Source organism: Nannospalax galili, unplaced genomic scaffold, assembly GCF_000622305.1.
Source record: "Nannospalax galili isolate Female #2095 unplaced genomic scaffold, S.galili_v1.0 scaffold87, whole genome shotgun sequence".
Taxonomy (NCBI): domain Eukaryota; kingdom Metazoa; phylum Chordata; class Mammalia; order Rodentia; family Spalacidae; genus Nannospalax; species Nannospalax galili.
In genome coordinates this window covers 1161464-1180374 of record NW_008360320.1, presented here as the reverse complement: position 1 = coordinate 1180374, position 18911 = coordinate 1161464, and positions in this window count along the sequence as shown.

Sequence of the window (18911 nt, the reverse complement as noted above, 5' to 3'; positions counted from 1 at the left end):
AAGCATTATATTCAAGAGTAAGTTAAAGTTCTGCACATGGCCCCTGAAGGAATGGCTTTGGGCAGTGATATGGTGGGGAGGACAATGGGCATATGCAGTCGCATGTGCTTTAAGACCTCAAAGTCTCGGATCAACTCCTTCATTCAGATGCACTATCATTGTTCTGGTGGACTCTGGACAAATTGGCCCTTTCCTTCTTGACACAGCTTTGTTGATGCTCTTGATGGACAACACGGTGGCCATCGAGCTCCTTTATTCTGGTTATGTTATTCGACAGCTGTCTTAATTATTTTCTCATTGCTGTAATAAAACACTCTGACAAAAGCAACTTAAGAGAGATAGAGTTTATTTTGACTTGGTGTTCCAGAGTGATACAGTCTACTGTGGCAGGGAGGCATGGCAGCAGGCAGAGAAGGCATGGTGTCCATGTCTGGAGCAGAAGGTTGGCTGCTCATACCACACCCATGCTCAGGAAGCACATAGTGAACAGCATTTAGGCTGGGCCTCAAAACCTCAAGGCCTTCTCTCAGCGATCCACTCCTTCCAGCAAGGTCTCACCTCCTGAAGGTTCCACAGCATTAGACAGTGCCACCAGCTGGAGACCTAGCAATCACTCACAATAGGCAATGGGGGGAGATTTCATATTTAAAATACAACATCTACCTTTCTTATTCTTAGGTCATTACCATCCAGGGCCTTATCTTCAAGGCTGACCCACTGGAAAGTACCGTGGGAAACCCTGTAGACCGAATCAGCCTCTTTTCCTACTCTTCCCCCTTCCTTTTCTCCTACAAACTCATCCTAGACTTCTAGTCAAATGCCTGCTGTCTTCCTGCAGTTGGCTACAAATTTCATTCCAGGATCTTAGTACCCTCCACCTCATCATTGACTTTTAACACAAAGAAACAAATCCTTCTGGTTTACAAAAACAAACATTATGAAAATGAGGAAATATTAAATTCCAGAAACGTACAAAGTTCTCCCAAGTTCTGTTTCTGATTAAGTTGAAGCCAGTCTCTGGTTTTCCCCTTTTATATGAGTCTGGAGTTTCCCAGATTCCACGCTAGTTTTCCCCTCTGCACTATCAACAGAAATACTACCTTCTTTTCCAAGAAACCTTTCTCAAAAGGTAGGCCAGAGACAAATGGGGGCAGGAAGTAGGGTCTTGTCCTTAACATCCCTCTCAACAGTTCTAGGGAGTGCATATGCAGAGCCTTTGCATGGCCTCCATTCTCTCCAGTAAAGGAGCTAACAACTTTATTCCCCTTCAATAATATTTTAATAAAATATTTTGATTTTCACAAAATGATAACAAAGCACATTCCTATCATAAAGAAAATCCTTTAACTTTCTTTTATCATTATTAATTAAGATTACTTAACTGACTCTGGAATCTTTGGGCTCTGGGGTGTTAGAACATATTCATATCTAAGTTGCATATTCTTGGAAACATTTGTCTAGTCAAAGGCAGCATCAAATTACTATAAATATTTCTTGACTATAACTATTCACCATACCTACTCCTTTAGAAAATTATTACTTCACCTGAAATATTTATTTTTACTTCTTCCATATTTTCCATGCTGTAGGCATTATGCTAGGAACTACTATTGATGTTAGACAGACTTCAAATGAAGTACATCAGAAAAAGTTTTAACCTTTAAGAAAATTTCATTTCTACGTCATTCACAAAATGAATTTAACGCTGAGGAACTGAAGTGAGTTAAGCAGAGAATATTACTTCTCCCCATGATTCCAAGACATAAATATATACAAAAGCAACTTGAGTTAATTTGACTCCTGTTAGCATACTTTTGAATATTTATGAGCCTAATCTGCCATCAGCCATTTTCTTACTGGCTTCCTATTAAGTCTACTAGGGTGTCCATTAAAAGTAACCTCGGCAGCCATTCATATTGCTTGGTCTATTTCTCAGATCTCTAGTCTTCACAGAATTTCATTTACTTGGGTTAGACATAGTGACACATGCCTGTAATCTCAGCACTTTAAGATAGAGGCAGATGGATCAGAAATTCGAGGTCATCCTCTGCTACACATTGAGTTTGAGGCCAGCCTGGACTACATGAGATCTTGTCTCAAGAAGAAAAATAATGTTTGGATGGGGGTTTATGCCGCTGGAGACCTTTCTTCAAAGATTGCTGGACAACAGTCTCTGGACAGCAGATTTCATCTGCTTTCCTGGCCACCCTCTGAATGAGTATTTTGTGTCTCAAACTCCATACCATGACATACTGCCCCACCACAGGCCCAAAATGAATGGGACCAACCACAACAGACTGAAACCTTCAAACCTGTGAGTGAAAATTGAAAACTGCTCATCTCAGGTATTTTATTCCAGAACAAAACTAACAGCTAAAATAAGAAATCTCCAAATGAAACATGGGTATGTTTCAGACAGTAACAGCAAGAGGTTCTTTTCATAAGATGGACAGGTCTGTGGGGAGACCACATTTTTAAGGATATTGTGCAACTTGCAACTGAGCATATTTAATCCTTTGCTTTGTACACTATACCATCTTAGCTCTGAGGCTGTATAGGCTCAGCATACATACTCCCTTTTCTCCAGTGTCCATTTTCTTACCTAGTCTTTCTTTCACCTATACTGTATCTTTTAGTCTCCCATAAGTATTTACTTAATTTTCTTATTTCTTCTGAAAGGACACCCTACCTCCAGTGGCATCCTGAGACAGTAAGAGAAATCAATCTTGAAGCAAAGTGAGTTTAGAGTTGTGAATTCATCGGCTAAATGATATCACCAACAATCTGAAATCTTTCCGTCAGCTTCTCCAACCATAGGCAATGCCACTCTCCTCTCCCCAGCTTGCTTCATCAGAACATGTATACCACACAGAGAAGACAGTGTGAAGAGAAGAGGCAGGTGATGAAGAAGGAGTGAGAGAGGAAGAAAAGGAAGAAGGACAGGAAGGGGGAGAAGGGAGAGAAGGGAAGGGAGAGAAGAAGGGAAGGAGGAAGAGAGGAGAATGATTTTCCATTTTGTTTTTGACTCTTCAAAGCCAGTTTGTTTTGGCTTTTTTTCTTTTTCCTGTAAACCTCTAAAATGGATAATGAGACCCTTCCTAATCTCATTACATGTGATTGGAGAATGCAGTTAGATATTAGCAAAACGGATTCTCCTTCATATTTCACTAAGACAACTGTTGCTCCCACCCATTTTTTAAAGACCCAGTCTCATTGTATAGTTCTGGCTGGCCTGAAACCTGCTATATAGACCAGACTGGCCTCAAACTCATAGAGTTCCACTTGTCTCTGCCTCCTGAGTTCTGGGATTAAATGTTTGCCCCACAAGTCCTGGCTTTTTAAGTTATTGCCTTTTTCACAAGCTTGTAATAATCTGATTTATTATTCTTTCTCAAGTTTGTCTATTTACTACTGCAAAGTCTGCTATGACCGCCCCGCCCCCCGCCATGGTTTCCTCCATGCCCTACTGACCAGAAGGCAATTCTGGAAGTAAGTTTTAGAAGGCACCAGAGTATTAAAGAAAGCTAGTAGTTTTCATGTTTTGAAGACATGGGACTTGATAGTTACTAGCTACTTTAATACTTGCCTTCCTCCTTCCTACAGTGAATTCTTAGTAAGGAGTGAGATCTATGGGTAATGTCTTAGCTTGCAGTCTAATTTCCCATAATGTTGGCTGAAATCTTGTAATATGTCAATGAGGCAACCTGCATCCTAGGACCATGCCATTCCAATCACTGTTGAGGGGGAACTTGAGAAATCAGTCATTACCATGTATTACTCATAGAGCTTGAAGTGGGGTCAACTTTCTCTGTCTATTCGGAGTTAGTAGCAGAACACAAGCATCTGGCAAGTGATAGGTGTTTTGGCAAGAACTAGGCTACTTGATGAGCATCTTTGTAGCACCTGCTGTATGGTATCACCTGAGGATTAAGTAGACAATGCTAGCTGATTCCTTCACTATATGGTCATACCCTCTCATCTAAATTTTTGTGCGCTCTCTTGAAGTCAAGCTGAGCATTTGTGGATCATAGAAATATTTATCTTGTTGAAGCCAAGCAGCAAGATGAACCCCAAGAAGCATTACTGATCTTTAGAACTGGAGATGCTACCCCAAATCGCTAATGCTTACATTATCATTCACTCCTTGTAATTTTAAGTAATTTTAATTGTATAACTCCCCAAAACAGTATAGTGGCAAAGAACTTTTACAGGGGCACTAGCCTAACCAATGTGTTAATAGCTTAAAATACAGTTTTTAAAAGGTGCTGGGTATGATGACACACATTTATAATCCTAGAACTTGGGAGGTAGAGGCAAGATAATTGAGAGTTCAAGGCCAACTTTGGCAATATATGGAGTTTGAGGCCAACATGGGCTATGTGAAACCCTGTCTGAGAAACTGAAAAATTAAAATAACCAAAATGAACTTGAAATTTTGCTCAGTAGTAGATTCCTTGCCTGACATGCAAGAGGTAGTGTGTTCAGTCTCCAGGACTTCAGAATTTTTTTTTCAAAGAAAATAAAATGACCTAGACATAGTCCATTCCCATCCTTCCCTCCCCCAATTCAATCAAAATAGCCTTAAATTTATTGGCATGATTCACAAAGATTTTGAGTCTTTCAAGCACAAAAGCCCCAGCTGGCTTTATTGGCTCAAGCATCTTCCTACAATTCTGTTTGTCAGAGCAGCCACCTAAGAGGATAACTATCAATGATTTAAGTCATTTTCTTCCAAACATGTTGAACAGTGGTAGAATCGAAGCAGAGAGCAAGGCAACAGTAGGCTGATGTCACCTGTGGAATGAAAGTGACCCATAGTTGAATAAAATCTCAGGGCCAGAAGTAACTAGTGGGGCAGTCAAGTGAAGACACAACTCAACTTTATCCAAAAAAAAAGGAGTTTCTTGGGGAAAAGATGGTTTAGAGATGATCCAGACATCTATGAACCTCCAAATGTTTGTTCTTAGAGAGTAGGAGGAGTTTATACACACGTGTAGATAATTCACATCTATTAGCTGTTTTTCTGAGTCTACCTGGCCTTCCAAAGATGGCAGTCTAAAAATCAAAGGAAATGTTTCAGTGAGAGCTGGAAATTAGGATTTTTGTGGGTTTTACACTATTTCAGAGACATCTGTTCGCTGTCACCCTTAAGGCCTCAGTATTTCTGTAGTTTCAGAAGAACTATTTTCAATTTTCGGTCCAAAGCATGTTTTGTGCTTCCTGCCAATGTGTTCCTTTTAGGAAGTTGAACAAAGTGCTATGTTAATATGAAGTAGAGCTCACCGAAGCATGCAGCACTGTCAGACCTGGACAAGTAGGAACATTGTTTCCTCCCTGTCCCCAGAGAATTCACCCTTTCTCCAGGTATGTTTTCTTCTTCCTTTTGTTAGCCAGTCTTGCCCTCTTAGCAACATGTTTTCTTGAGAGAAGAAACACAGATATATATACAAAAATAATATGCTATGTATATACAATTAAATCATTCATTTATACCCAAGCCTTAACAGACGTTTGCATTTAAAACCATTTTGCTGTTGTTTGTTTTTTTGTGGTTCTAGGGTTGAACCCAGGATCTCATACATGTTAGGCAAGTGTCTTACCATTGAACCATATTCCAAGCCCTCTAAGTCCATTTGATTTTAGTAACTGGAAAATAAAAGTGCCTTACATTCTCTGTAAAATGTAATCCAAGTATCTGACTCTCACGGGTCTGGGGTTACAGGGACCACTGCATTCCGATCTCACAGCTCTTATCCCTCTCCAAGACAAGACTTGACCCTGCAAATCCTTCTTCATCCTCCCTCATCTCTTCTTTATTCAAATTCATTCATCAATTTCTCCCAATTTCTTCAGTTCAAATAAACAAGCAAACACGACTCCTAAGGGAATGAAAAATTTTAATCATGTCCTTGAAGGAATGCCTTCAGCCCTTGAAGTATTAACCAATTTGGAAGCAGAAAGACATAAAATATGTAAAATGGGTGCAATAGAAGTATTAACATATGGTTGTGAACATAGGTGGAGTTTGTGGTACAGAAGAGGCAACAATTACTTTTGGCTAACTGAACTGAAAGGACTATAAGGGCAGAATTTTAATGAGCAGAGAGAAGACCAGCAGCCCCTTCAGACAGCATGGGTCAAGGTGAGGCAGGCAGAGGCCAGATGTGTGCAGGGCAGGTGGATGTTCTCCCTTAGGGTGGTGGGCACTGAAGGAAATATGCCCCAACACATGAGCTTCCCTGTATCACAAGTTTTCCTGTTTTCTGTATTATGTACCATGATTCCCAAATCAATGACATTTAAACTTGATTGTTGAGTCTAAAACTTTAAAAAAGGAAACTGGTTTTCATGCGTGTTTATTTATTTTGGAAAGAATGTGACAATTAGAAGTTGCACAGAGTGGATTTCTGGTCATTTTTTTTTCTTTCTTTTCATGTTGTTTATATTTTTCCTTTCTTTTCTTAAATTAAATTTGTTCTTTGACATTTTTGTACATGTATATAATGTGTTCTGATTACTCTCCCTCCCACCCTTACTAAAGCCCCTCTTCTCCCTACAAGTCCTTTTTATATGCATGTATTTCTCTTTTGTTTTGAGACCTCGTGAGTTTAACCAGGGTCATGTGACCTTGTGACCATGGGGTTGGGGCTGGACTCTATATGGTACTTATAGAGTCCACTAGAAGCATAAGTGAAGGAAAGAGTCAGAATAAGAGAGACCAGAAATCCAAGGAAAAATGGAAGGAAAGATACGGGAAAAAAGCAGAAAAATAGACATACACCATGATACCCACATAGACAGGGGAGCCTCAGTCTGGCCTGCCAAAGCCTCTGGGGAAGAAGATGTAGAAAGCAGGAGAGCCAGACCTCAATGGCCAAGGAGTGTGATTGCAGACTGACTCAGGGTGGGAAGTGACTAAGGAGAGATAGCTCTACCTTGGTGGCTGGGAGTGATCATATCAATTGAGAATTAACCTGGAGTTTGACAGATTTAAGTCTGAAGTTAGCAAGTGGATCAAGCCACCTATCCGTCATCCATTGCTGCTGAGGTTGAAGACTCTGAAGTTCCAGGGGTGCACTTGATCCCACAGTGGCACCCTTGGACAGGTGATTAATGCCCAGGAGGCCCAGAAGATACAAGGGTGGTTACTCAGGTTGTGCTGATCTCAGTCCTGCCATTAGTTCCCACACTCTTTACACACTTGGGCAACAACCCTCAGCTAAAAACGTCACCTGGGAAGTCTCTGGAAGATAAGAGAATCTGTCAGCCCATGGAAATGTGGCCAGCAGAGGACCCTGATACCCCCAAAAAGAACAACAGTCACTCGGAAAACAATTCTATCAGGCATGAGATGTTTGTCCAATATAGACTCCTCAGAAGCATAAATCAAAGGAAACCCAAGAGCCTACAAGTTCAACTGACTCTTAGAAGAGATAAACACTTTCCCTTGAGACTGTGGAAAGTTGTTAAACAAGCCTGAGCATGCCTCTACCTAGTTTCTCTTGCTTAATATATATTTTTATGTTTATACATTTTTACTGAATTGTTGCTAATTTTGTACAATATATTTTGATCATATTAAGACCCTCTCCCCTATCTGAACCCCTCTTATAGTCCCCCCACCACCAGATTTCATGTACTACATCATATACATTAAGCCATACACAGTCAAGTTAGTGTCCTCAAATGTCCTGCGGTGTGTGTTTTTTCATTGGAGCCTGGTTAACCTATCCAGCATCACGCCCTTAAAAAACCTGCCTCTCCTCCTCCCAGCAACCATCAGTTGCCCTTAGTTCCTGAGCTAAGACTAGGACTTCTTACCCATTTCCCAACTCCCATGCTGGGATTTTTGTCTGGTTTGAGCTTGCATGGGTCTTGTTCATGCTGTCACCATTGCTGTGAGAACATATGAGTAACTTCCCAGCTCTCTGGAAAACTCTGTTTTCTTGTGATCATCCACCACCTCTGGCTCTTGAAATGTTTCTGCCCCCTCTTCCACAATTGTCCTTGAGCCTTGGGTAGCAGAGGTTTGTTATAGGTGTTCTATTCAGGGATAAGCTCTCTGCAGTCTCTTATTTTCTCCATTTTGGCTAATTATGGTGTCCTGGGTTAATCTCCACCCATTGTATGAGAAAGGTTCACTAGTAAGAAGGAATGCATTAATATTCTTTCTACCTCTTGTTCCACTATGTTCCCTGGGTTGCATTGTAGATATGGGGCTGGGCACCTCACAGACACTTATTCTCTGCATTTATCAGTTGTGGAACTTCGTAATAGTCTCCATCTGTTGCAAAACCAAGTGTCTTTGATGATTGGTGAGAGGTACAGTTGTCTGTAAATATAAGGATAAGTATTTAGAATAGAGAAAGCATGTTGGTCTAGGGATGTGACAAAGGCAGGTTTTTCTCTAGGATCTATGACTTCTCTAGCCATGTGTATTTGGCTATGTTTACAGTACCATACATAACTTCCCTCACACTGAGCGGGCCTTATGCTCAATTAGACCACTGTTGATAACCCCCAAGATAAAAGTACCACTTCTGCACCAGTAGAAATTATTTGCTGGGCCAGTCATTCTTGTGGTTCATGGATTTTCCAGCTGGATTGTATCATTGATTGGTTTTCTCCCTTGGCATTTTGCACAGTATCTGTGATACTATGGGATCTAGTCTTCAGGGAGCATACTTCCAGGTCAGTTCCAGATCAATTGCTCCATATCCTGTGTCTAAAGTATGTTTTCTCTTCAGCAATAGAGTCTTACCTTCAAGTTCTGGGATGCAATCAAGATCTATGGCAATAGCCTGTATTATTTTGTGAGTCTTTTGGACTACCCTGACCAACAACTGGAAGGGAGGGCTCCCTTTCCTCGCACTATGTTTTTTGTTATGCAGCCTTCAACTATACACTTGCATATATATACATATATATGAGTATGTGTATTTTTCAGTAGGCTTTAAACTAATACATTTCTTTCTGGCTTTTCACACCACCTAAGCATTATTTATCTCTTTGCTACATGATCCTTTTCCCAAGCATGCTCTTCCATCAACTGTGGGATCTTTTTCAAATTCTGTGTTGCGCTGTTTGGACTTCAGGCTCCAAAACTGAGCTAAATAAGTCTCTTTTCTTTAAAAAGTTGGCTTATCAGCCAGGCGTGGTGGCGCACGCCTTTAATCCCAGCACTCAGGAGGCAGAGGCAGGCGGATCTCTATGAGCTCGAGGCCAGCCTGGTCTCCATGGCGAATCCAAGTCAGCTGTGGCTACAGGGAGACCCTGCCTCAAAAAAACCAAAAAGAAAAAGTTAGCTTATCTCAGGTATATAATTACAGTAATGAAATTGAATTTACAAGTTATTAGCTGTCAACCTCACAAATGAATAAAAGAACGATATATCTTTTCTCCATTCTCCTCTCCAATAAGAAGAGAACAGGGACATAAACAGGGACTATGGTTATGAACCTAGTGATGTATGTCAAAGCACACTGATGTTAAAGACTTTGACAATAGCCTGAAATATTTGTACTGTCATGAAAGTAATCCAGCTCATCATAATTGTGTCCAGAAATTACTTTGCTAGAAGTTTTGCCAAGGTCTGTGTGTGAGCAGAATACACAGTTCCTCCATAGGACACAGAGGCAAGAGGCTTTCACAGGAACTTGACCAACTTTGAACAAAGTCCCCAGCTGCTTCCCACCCACTGCCCTTTCCATTTGACAGCAGAATCTACCTACAGAACCAAGTGGCAGAGGGGACGTAATTCTTAATTGGCTTGCCTAGTAAAAGTTTTGGCCACAGAAATAGTGTAGATCTTTCCATTAAGGCCTTACAGCCAAGCATTGTGGATATTATTTTAAAATTGTAAGAAATTCTTCCAAACAGGCATTCTTGATCCAAGGTTGGAACCAAGCAGCTCTGAAGACTCTTTTTACTGGAAAAAGTGACCCCATAAGCACAAAAGCACAAAGCTCTGTCCATTTTTGTGCAAGCCAAAATCTACAGCCACTTGGAAATGCCAGAGAACGTTTTGGAAGATGGTTTCTCCTCAGATGACCTGCAAGGGAGACATGGAGTCACAGTCCTTGCTTTTCTGACTTGCAAGGCCTCGGGAAGGTTCACCTTTGTGGCTAGAGTACATGATGTGATATGAATTCTCCATTTAGACCTAATTCTATGTCTCCCTGAAATATTTCTAATCTCAGTAAAATCAGAACAGGAAGTGTGGTGCCATTTGTTTTGCTATCACAGACACCTGCCATTTTGAGTTTCTAGCATTTGTAGGCACAAAAATGAAAACTCAAATGTATTGTCAAACAGAAGTCTCACAAGTAAGTTCATCTTATCTTACTATGCTGACTTCTTGTTCAAACCCTTTCCCCCAAACAGCTGTCATCTCATTTAAATTTAAAATTGAGTATGATTAAAGTTTACATTTTAGTTTTAGACAGTTTATATTAATATAATTTGCCGAACATTCATTTTATGTTCTATCTCTACAAAGAAAACAAATAGCTAAAGTCATAAAAAAGATTGTGTGTGTACATACACATATACATGCACACATATAACATGCACATGCACTTCTGAAAAAGAAAGAAATAAATAACTTTCATTATATTTTTCAAAGAGATTCATGGCTACCAAAGGCCCAGGTCCCTAAGAAGGAGTTCATTCACAATATGTGCTTAGCTTAATTCTGCTCAATTCACTAATAAATAGGGGTCGAACCATACACATCTACCAGTGTATTACTCTTTTGATTTATAAAAACAACAGTTTTACAAAGTTCATCCTAATATCTTGGGTGAATTCACAAGAAGAATGAAAATGCAAGGAATAACTATGTTTAATCCAAAATCAGGTTTGAGAGAACTCTTGGCATTTTAAGATGCAAACAAAAAATATATATAATACAATGAAAGAGAACAAAGATAAAATACTACATTGAGTTCCAAAAACAAACTTTTTTTCTGCATAAGTAAAAATAGCAGAGACTTTTGCTGCACGTGTAGAACAAGCTCAGGGACTTAGTTGAAAACAAGTTCAGTAGAAGAGAGGGAAGTGGCAGGGGCTTTTGAGCTGTCCTCCAACAGGCAGATAGCTCGCCTGTGTCTGCTTGCCCAAGATCATCATAGCTGGGCTCCTTGATGGTTCACCCCTCATATGGAAGGGAGGAGCAGAGAGAATTTCTCAGGACCCTCTCCTGAGAGTCCAGTCACACCTCCCAACTAGTGATTAGGATTTAAACAGCTCTTGTGACTGATAAATGTCAATTGCCTTGTTATATGTCTGTATCTTGGGTGACTCAGCTTCTTTGATCAAATTATGATTTAGGTTCACATAAATTTTGAGAGATTGTACACCCAAGTGTTAACAGATATTATATCTAGGAAATAGAATTCACACTGTTTGACTTTTGTTTGCTCGATACACACTAAAAGTTTAATACCCTGAGGCTCAATCATGTTAAAAATTATTTTAACAATTATTTTAAACAAATTTATTTTAGTTTAACTATTTTAACTTATTTTAATCTTCCTTATAACCAATATTATGAAAACAGCCTTTCATGGTACCTGAAGTTCACATGAGGTTTGCAAACATGTCAATAAAGTGTGTGGGAAAAGGTGCTTAAAAACTAACTCTGTATTCAAAAAGAAAATTAATAGAGTCAGCTGTAGCCTCAACTTTCCAACTGGGCAAGCTCAGGGTGGCAGTTCTGCAAGAGCATGAGGAAGTTCAGCTCCCACCATGATCCTCAGTGATCGGGAGGTGGGAATGGAGGATGCTTGGTGCTGTTTCTAGGGGCTGTCAGGCCCAGGGGCCGTGGTATGGCCAGGAGGCGGTAGAAGTGGGTGGAAGCAGGTGGAAGGTGGACTAGTGACAGTCAAGGCAACACGCCAGTTAGTGTGTTGAGAGGCAAATGGAAGCTTTACTGCAGAGGTCAGGAAAAGTGGACCTTTAAAAGAAGAAATGGGGCTGGCAGAACCAAAGGTGGTTGAGCAAGGTGTTAATGAGGCGGGGAAAGAGGCACGCCTCAGGAAAAGTGCAAAGTTCAGGAAGCACCTCCTCCACATCCTGTCTCAGGGGGGGACCTCCTCCACATCCTGTCTCAGGGGAAGCCCCCTGCCTCCTGGGGCCCCGCACTCACCGTTCCTTTCATCTCTCACCTCTCTGGCCAAGTTCGTTTTCTTCTCTTTTCTATTTCCTTGCTGTCTTTCATCAGATTAAAATAACTTTTGTTCCATGAACCCTAAGAATGATCTAAGTAGGGAAAGAAAACGGCTATAGAGAGAAAGACAAAGGACAGAGGAACGAGGCTACAGGCCAGTACTCACACATCTAACGTTAAAGAACGTGAACTCGAACTGCAGAAACCGATAACGCATAACGCCTGAAGTGTAGAAAAGACCTGAAGGACTCCTGGGCTCCGGTTTGGTCCACTGTTCATTTGTCTGAAGTTCTATCAAGGGGAGAGTTATTTGGGTGAGTTAGATCCATTTACAGAAGTATATTTAAGGAACAGTAGTGTCATTGATGCTGAAATCTCTTGATAAAAAATTAACATTGGAACATACAGAATTTCTTTGGTACAAGGTTATTAGGGCCCTCTGTTTTCATACTCCTACTGAGTAAAGAATGATTTCTATATATTTTTATTTGATTAGAAGAAAAATTAAAGGAAGAATACAATTCTGAGACCAGTGAAAAGAATGAAATACAAATGTCCAAGTCCACTGAAAACAGTTTACTGGAAGATGGCTATATCGGTCTTATTACCTGTGGCTCTCACTAAGTGCGAGTTGGGAGGAGTGGCAGACCTACATGATCTATCTCATGCAACTTACTTGTTCTCCCACTCAATACAGAGGAAGCTGAGCAACCTCTGACTTAGAGCGTTACTTATGGAAGGGAGAAAGTACACGTTCCCACAGTGACTGAAATGCTTGCTCCTTCTACGCACCTCTTGTACTGCTCACACTTTGAGTTCCATTCTATTGCTGTCTCTGAAAAAAATATTTCTATAGGTGTGCCAGTCTGATATTTTTAAGTTTTGATGATTTGAGGGGAGGCATTAACTGCAGCACTAACATCATGTTGGTGTTATGGTCCCTGTTTGGCAAAATACATTTGGTGAGTAACTAACGATGTAAAACACATCTTGTTCTTTGGGTCTTATGTTTATACTTTTATTCCAGGGGCATGCATCTCAGCAAACCGGGAGGATGTTTCAGACAAACACCCAAGGCAGTAATGAAATTAAGCCTTTTCTTAATTATTTAGCTCCTGATCTAAAATTTTCCAGTAAGGTCCTTTCTGAATACCCAGTTACTATTTTACTAAATTAAATAAATATGTGCTGCCCACCAAATCCTCGGCTTAGGCTTTGGGATGCCCATAACAGAAAGGGTTGCCAGGGAAATTGCTACAATTTCAACATACAGATTGTTGTAGAGTTTTGAAAATCAGAAACAGTTTTTTAAGATTTTCAAAAATGCTTTTTAACTGTGTGGCTTTATATAGCTTCCAAGTGTGAGCAGGTGATCACAAAAATAATTGACATATTACCTGATGATTTTTTTTTAAAGCCTCATTTATCCGACAGAACACTTGACTACAATTCACTTTATGAGTTAATCAGGAAACTCTTTAGTTCAGCCCATAGTGTCAATTATGGTTTTAATATGTAACAGTTCCTTTCTTTGAAATGGTAAAGGATCAACATAATTATGGTGATATTAAACACTTTCACAGTTACCTTTGTAAAACTTTCCCTTTTTATTGTTGGATTTTGTACAGATTACACTATTAGCTCCATAAATGAAGTCAAAGCATGACACCGATACTAGAAAATGAGAGCCAAAGGTCATTTTCTCTTAACGCATTTGCTTTGCAGATTGGTTGCTCTGTGGCATCCATCTTTTAGAATATTTAGATGAGAGAAATGGTGGAACACTATCAAAGCCGCCAGCTAAGAGACTCATCAGTGGAACAAGCATGGATCTACCCAGACACTGTTTCACCCTGATAGATGTAAACTGTAATCCTGCTGGGAGCTGAGTCACTCCTCTAACCATTAACCTTCCAATTAGAGGTTGGGGGTAACCTTTTGTAATTGGTCCAATATTTTAAAGTAAGCATTAATTACATAATTTGCGAAAGTCTCCACTCATTATGACAATGGCAGACAGAGGAGACAGAGAATACATGTAATGTAACACAGCAGGTTGATTGTATAAATGGTTCAACCACACTACTGCCCTTACCATATGCTGAACAATGAGTAAAGCTCCTGTCTCTGAGTGTACTTGCATCCTGCACTAATAGCTCACATCTTTCTTTTCAAGAAAACTAGTTGGTGATATATGTCAGTATGCAATAAAAAGCTATAGCTCTAGACTTTTCCTCAAAACTAGTGTGAAGCAAGTTTATGTTTCAATTCATTAAAAAAAAAAAGATTGTTTCCAAAATATGGTGAATCTGTGCCAAGAATTAAAAGCTAATAGATGTAGTGAGAAAGGACGTTGCTGTCATTTGAGAGGGGCATTGGTGGCATCATGACTTAGTTACTGACTCTGCACATGGAGGTGAGGGAGGAAGTAGAGGTGACATCCCATTCAATGTAGAAAAACACATTCAGCCTCATTATTGCTAGTCTATCTACTTTCATTACAAGCCTTAGAGTTGCAATGCATGAAACAAGTAGATATTTTATATTTGACACATATTTAAGAATATGTATATATTTCATCACAAATTGATGATAAGATTATTCTAATATTATAAGGTATTCACAATGATATGGAAAATATTAAAACTTAAATTGGAGAAAATTACTCATCATTTTGTAAGCTTACATTTCAGCCTACATGAAACATAAATTAAGTATATTAAACATTAGTATAATGTATGTAATTGAAACATATTGGTTTAATTTTTAAAATGTGGGTAAATTCAACAGCTTAAGAGATGGTTACTATTGAACAGGCAACTCGTTGATCATAGTTCTAAAGTGAAAGAGGCACTCTTTACCATGGGGAGTCACATGAGGAAGGGTTGAGGTCTGGGTCAAAAGGCAGAAGGAAAACTATGAACAAGGCTTTGACCATGCTTTTCTGGGAAGGAATCAGCAAGACAGGGTAAGCAGGCTTCAGATGGGCTAGTTTGAATGTATTCAGTGGGCACTAGGGCATAGAAAGGGCCTCAGTAGTCTGAGATGATAAGGGAAGGTGAATAATGGCCTAGGAAATGGCCTAGGAGCTCTGGGTTGATTAGTTTCCATTTGAAGAGCATACTTTCTGGGGCTGGAGAGATGGCTCAGCAGTTAAGAGCAGTGGCTGCTGTTGCAGAGGACCTGGGTTTGATTCCCAGGACCCACATGGTGGTTCTCAACTGTCTATAGCTCTAGTTCCAGGGGAATCCGATGTTTTCTTCTCACCTCCATGGGCATTGCAAAACATGGGTACACTTACATGCAGAAAATACAATCATGCACATAAAATAAACAATAAGTAAAATATTTTTTAAAACATTAAAAAGAAAAGCATACTTGCCAATGAGTTGTTTAAGAACTCTAGGAATTAGCTAACTCTGGGAGTGTAGTCTCTTCATGGTCAAGGCCCCAGATGTCACAGCATCAGATCACAGGAAATAAAACATAGTTAATACAGGCATTGACTCATCTTTTGTTTTACAGAGTTGAGTCCATTGCTTTTGACTCTGAAGTAATGACTTGGATTCTTGTGACCACTGGTAAGATTGAAACAACTCAATCTCAACTAGCGTATGCTACCTTTCTTTCCCACATACTTTTTGTATCTTCTGTTATTTTTGTCATGTCTCCTGACTCAGAATCATCTGCACCCTGATTATGAATATTGGTCTTCATCCTAGGTTTATGCCAGCTCCAATGTTAAGTCTTCATGAATAGTCTCTCTTTGGGTACATTTTGTGATTGTTTTTAAATATTCTTTTTCATTTTTTAGAAGAATCATATCATTACAGCTTTAATTTTTTAATATTCTACATTTTGTGATTTTTGTACTTCTTGTTTCTATAGTAATATTCTCTGGACCTATCAAATTCTCAGACCTCCTCCAGTCTAAATACCTTCTATGCGCTGTTAGCCTATCAAACAAGCACAATAACTCTCCTTTCCTTCAGTGTCAAATTTCTAGAAAATTAGTCTACTTCAGCATATCCTACTGGTGGGTGCCACCACAACCAATGCTTGACCAAATAGGACTTAACATGTATGGCGGAATGCATGAAGTCTGGTGGGAGGGGATGTGGGAACATGGAAATTTCCTCTATCGGACTGGCATGTGGGCATGCCTGTGAGGCATTTTCTTGACTATGTGGAAGGGCCCAGTGTGGAGAGCCACAGCCTCCGCCGCCATTACAAGATGGCGCCGGTATCCGGACCTTCTTAACAGTAAACATCCTGCTGCGCCCATAAGGGGCGTGCACAAGAGCCTGCTCTCCCTCGCCTCCTCCCGTGGCATGATCTCCAGCAACCAATCCGCTTCTTATACGTCATAAATGGGACCTTTAGGGCATATATAAGCAACCGCTCTCCCGCTTCTCGGCGTCTTCGGTCTTTAAGCTTCTAAGAGTGTAAGATGCACATACAATAAACTGCTGCAGAAGGATCCTGACTTGTCCTCCCGCGTCGTTCTTGCCGGCGAGACGGAAAGCGGTCGGGGACAGCTGGTGCCAAGACCCGGGACTCAACATCGCTGGCGCCGCCCGAAGACCCCTCCAATACAGGAGGAGGATTCAGAACTGCAGGTAGGTTCGGAGAGGTATGGATATTGTGGAGATTGCTGGAATTGTTTTTGCCTTGATTATGGGAGCCTTTGTAATTCTGCTTCTTACCCTATGCCTCCACGCGGGTTACTGTCAGGAAGTTATGGAGGAAGGGCAAATGGTTCTAGAGGATCTCCAGGACAGCCTATCAGAAACCGAACGAAATGAAAGGATGGGAGCACGTGCAAAAGAAAATAGGGCCCAAAGTGAAAATGGACCTCCCGGTAAGCCAGAGGAAGGCAGGGGAGAGAGCACTGTCGAAAAGGACGGAGCAAGAAACCAAGTAACAGGTTTTAGACAGGGAAGAAACTTACCAAAGGGGTATTTATACCCCACAAGGGAACTTGCTGCTCTGCAGTTAGAAGAGAGCAGTTTAAGCCCAGAAGAAGAGATAGAATTAGAAGAACAAGCAGCAAATTATGAAGAAAATAGATACAGGCCACTGGAATATAAGAACCCAGTGCCCTATGCTGTGGGACAGGGAGCTGCTACTACCCCCCCACCTTATTCAATGCAGCCATCTTGCTCACTCCTTTCAAAAACTGTGAGGAGAAAGTTAGGCATGGCCTTCCCAATCTTTGAAGCACCCATAGAAGGGCAAGAAGGCATGGGACGGATCTATGCACCTATAGAATATAATCAAATAAAAGAATTGGCTGAAGCAGTAAGAAAATATGGAGTGAATGCAAATTTTACTTTAGCACAGCTAGACAGACTGGCAAGAGATTCTATGACGCCTACTGACTGGCAAACTATTGCAAAGGCTACGCTTAATAGCATGGGCCAATTTTTAGAGTGGAAGGCACTATGGTATGAGGCTGCACAAGAGCAAGCCCAAATCAATGCAGCCTCCTTAACCCCTGAACAACAACAATGGACATATGAAATGTTAACAGGACAAGGAAGATATGCAAATGAACAAAATACTTATGCCTGGGGAGCCTATCAACAGGTTTCCATGACGGCAATTAGAGCATGGAAAGCTTTAACTAAAAAGGGAGAAGGAGCAACCCAGCTAACCAAAATTATACAGGGCCCACAGGAATCATTTTCAGATTTTGTGGCCAGGATGACCAAGGCAGCAAACAGAATTTTTGGAGATTCAGAATCTGCAATGCCTCTTATTGAGCAATTAGTTTTTGAACAAGCAACACAAGAATGCCGTAATGCCATTGCCCCTCGAAAGGGTAAAGGATTACAAGATTGGTTAAGGGTATGTAGAGAGTTAGGGGGCCCATTATCTAATGCAGGGCTGGCGGCAGCTATAATGCATATTGCCAAAAATGCTCCTCAAGGAAGAGGCAAAGGACCTTGTTATCAATGTGGCAAAATGGGACATTTTAAAAAAAGACTGCAAGAGTGCAGCCCCAAATAATCTTACAACTAAAATCTGCACTAGATGCAGAAAAGGGGCACACAAGGCCGAGAACTGTAGATCTATAAGAGACATTGAGGGAAAACTTTTGGTTCCCCCAAGGCCTTGGAAGAGCCCAAAACAAGAATTTAAGCCAAAAAACGAGATGAGGGGCCCTCAGTTCCAGGGCCCAGACAAATATGGAAACCCCGCCCAAACATGCCCATGGTCCAAAGCCCAATTGCAGCAGCGATTCGGGGACCGATTTCAGGAAATCATCTCCCCCACGGAGGAATGGGAAGATTGGACGTGTACGCCACCTCCAATGTCCTATTAGATCCAGATCAAGGACCCCAACCTGTTCCCGCGCAGGTCTTAATGGCCTCTACAAAAAGTTTACAAGGTCTTCTAATAGGATGTAGTAAGTTTTCAGGACAAAAGATAATTGTATTTCCAGGAGTTGTCCAGGGCCCAAAATTTCAGGTTCTATGCTCCAGTCCACAATGGCCTATAGAAATAAAGGAGGGAGATACCATTGCTCAATTAATACCCATATCTAATGAAGAAAGAAATGAGGCCAATCTAATAATGGATTTGGGCTCCAGACCAAAGATGACTTTGAGTATACAGGGAAAGAAATTTGAAGGCATACTAGATACAGGGGCAGAACAGAGTCTAATCTCCTCTCATTGGTGGCCTAAAACTTGGCCACTTAAGCAGTCCAGCCAAACCCTTCGAGGATTGGGATATA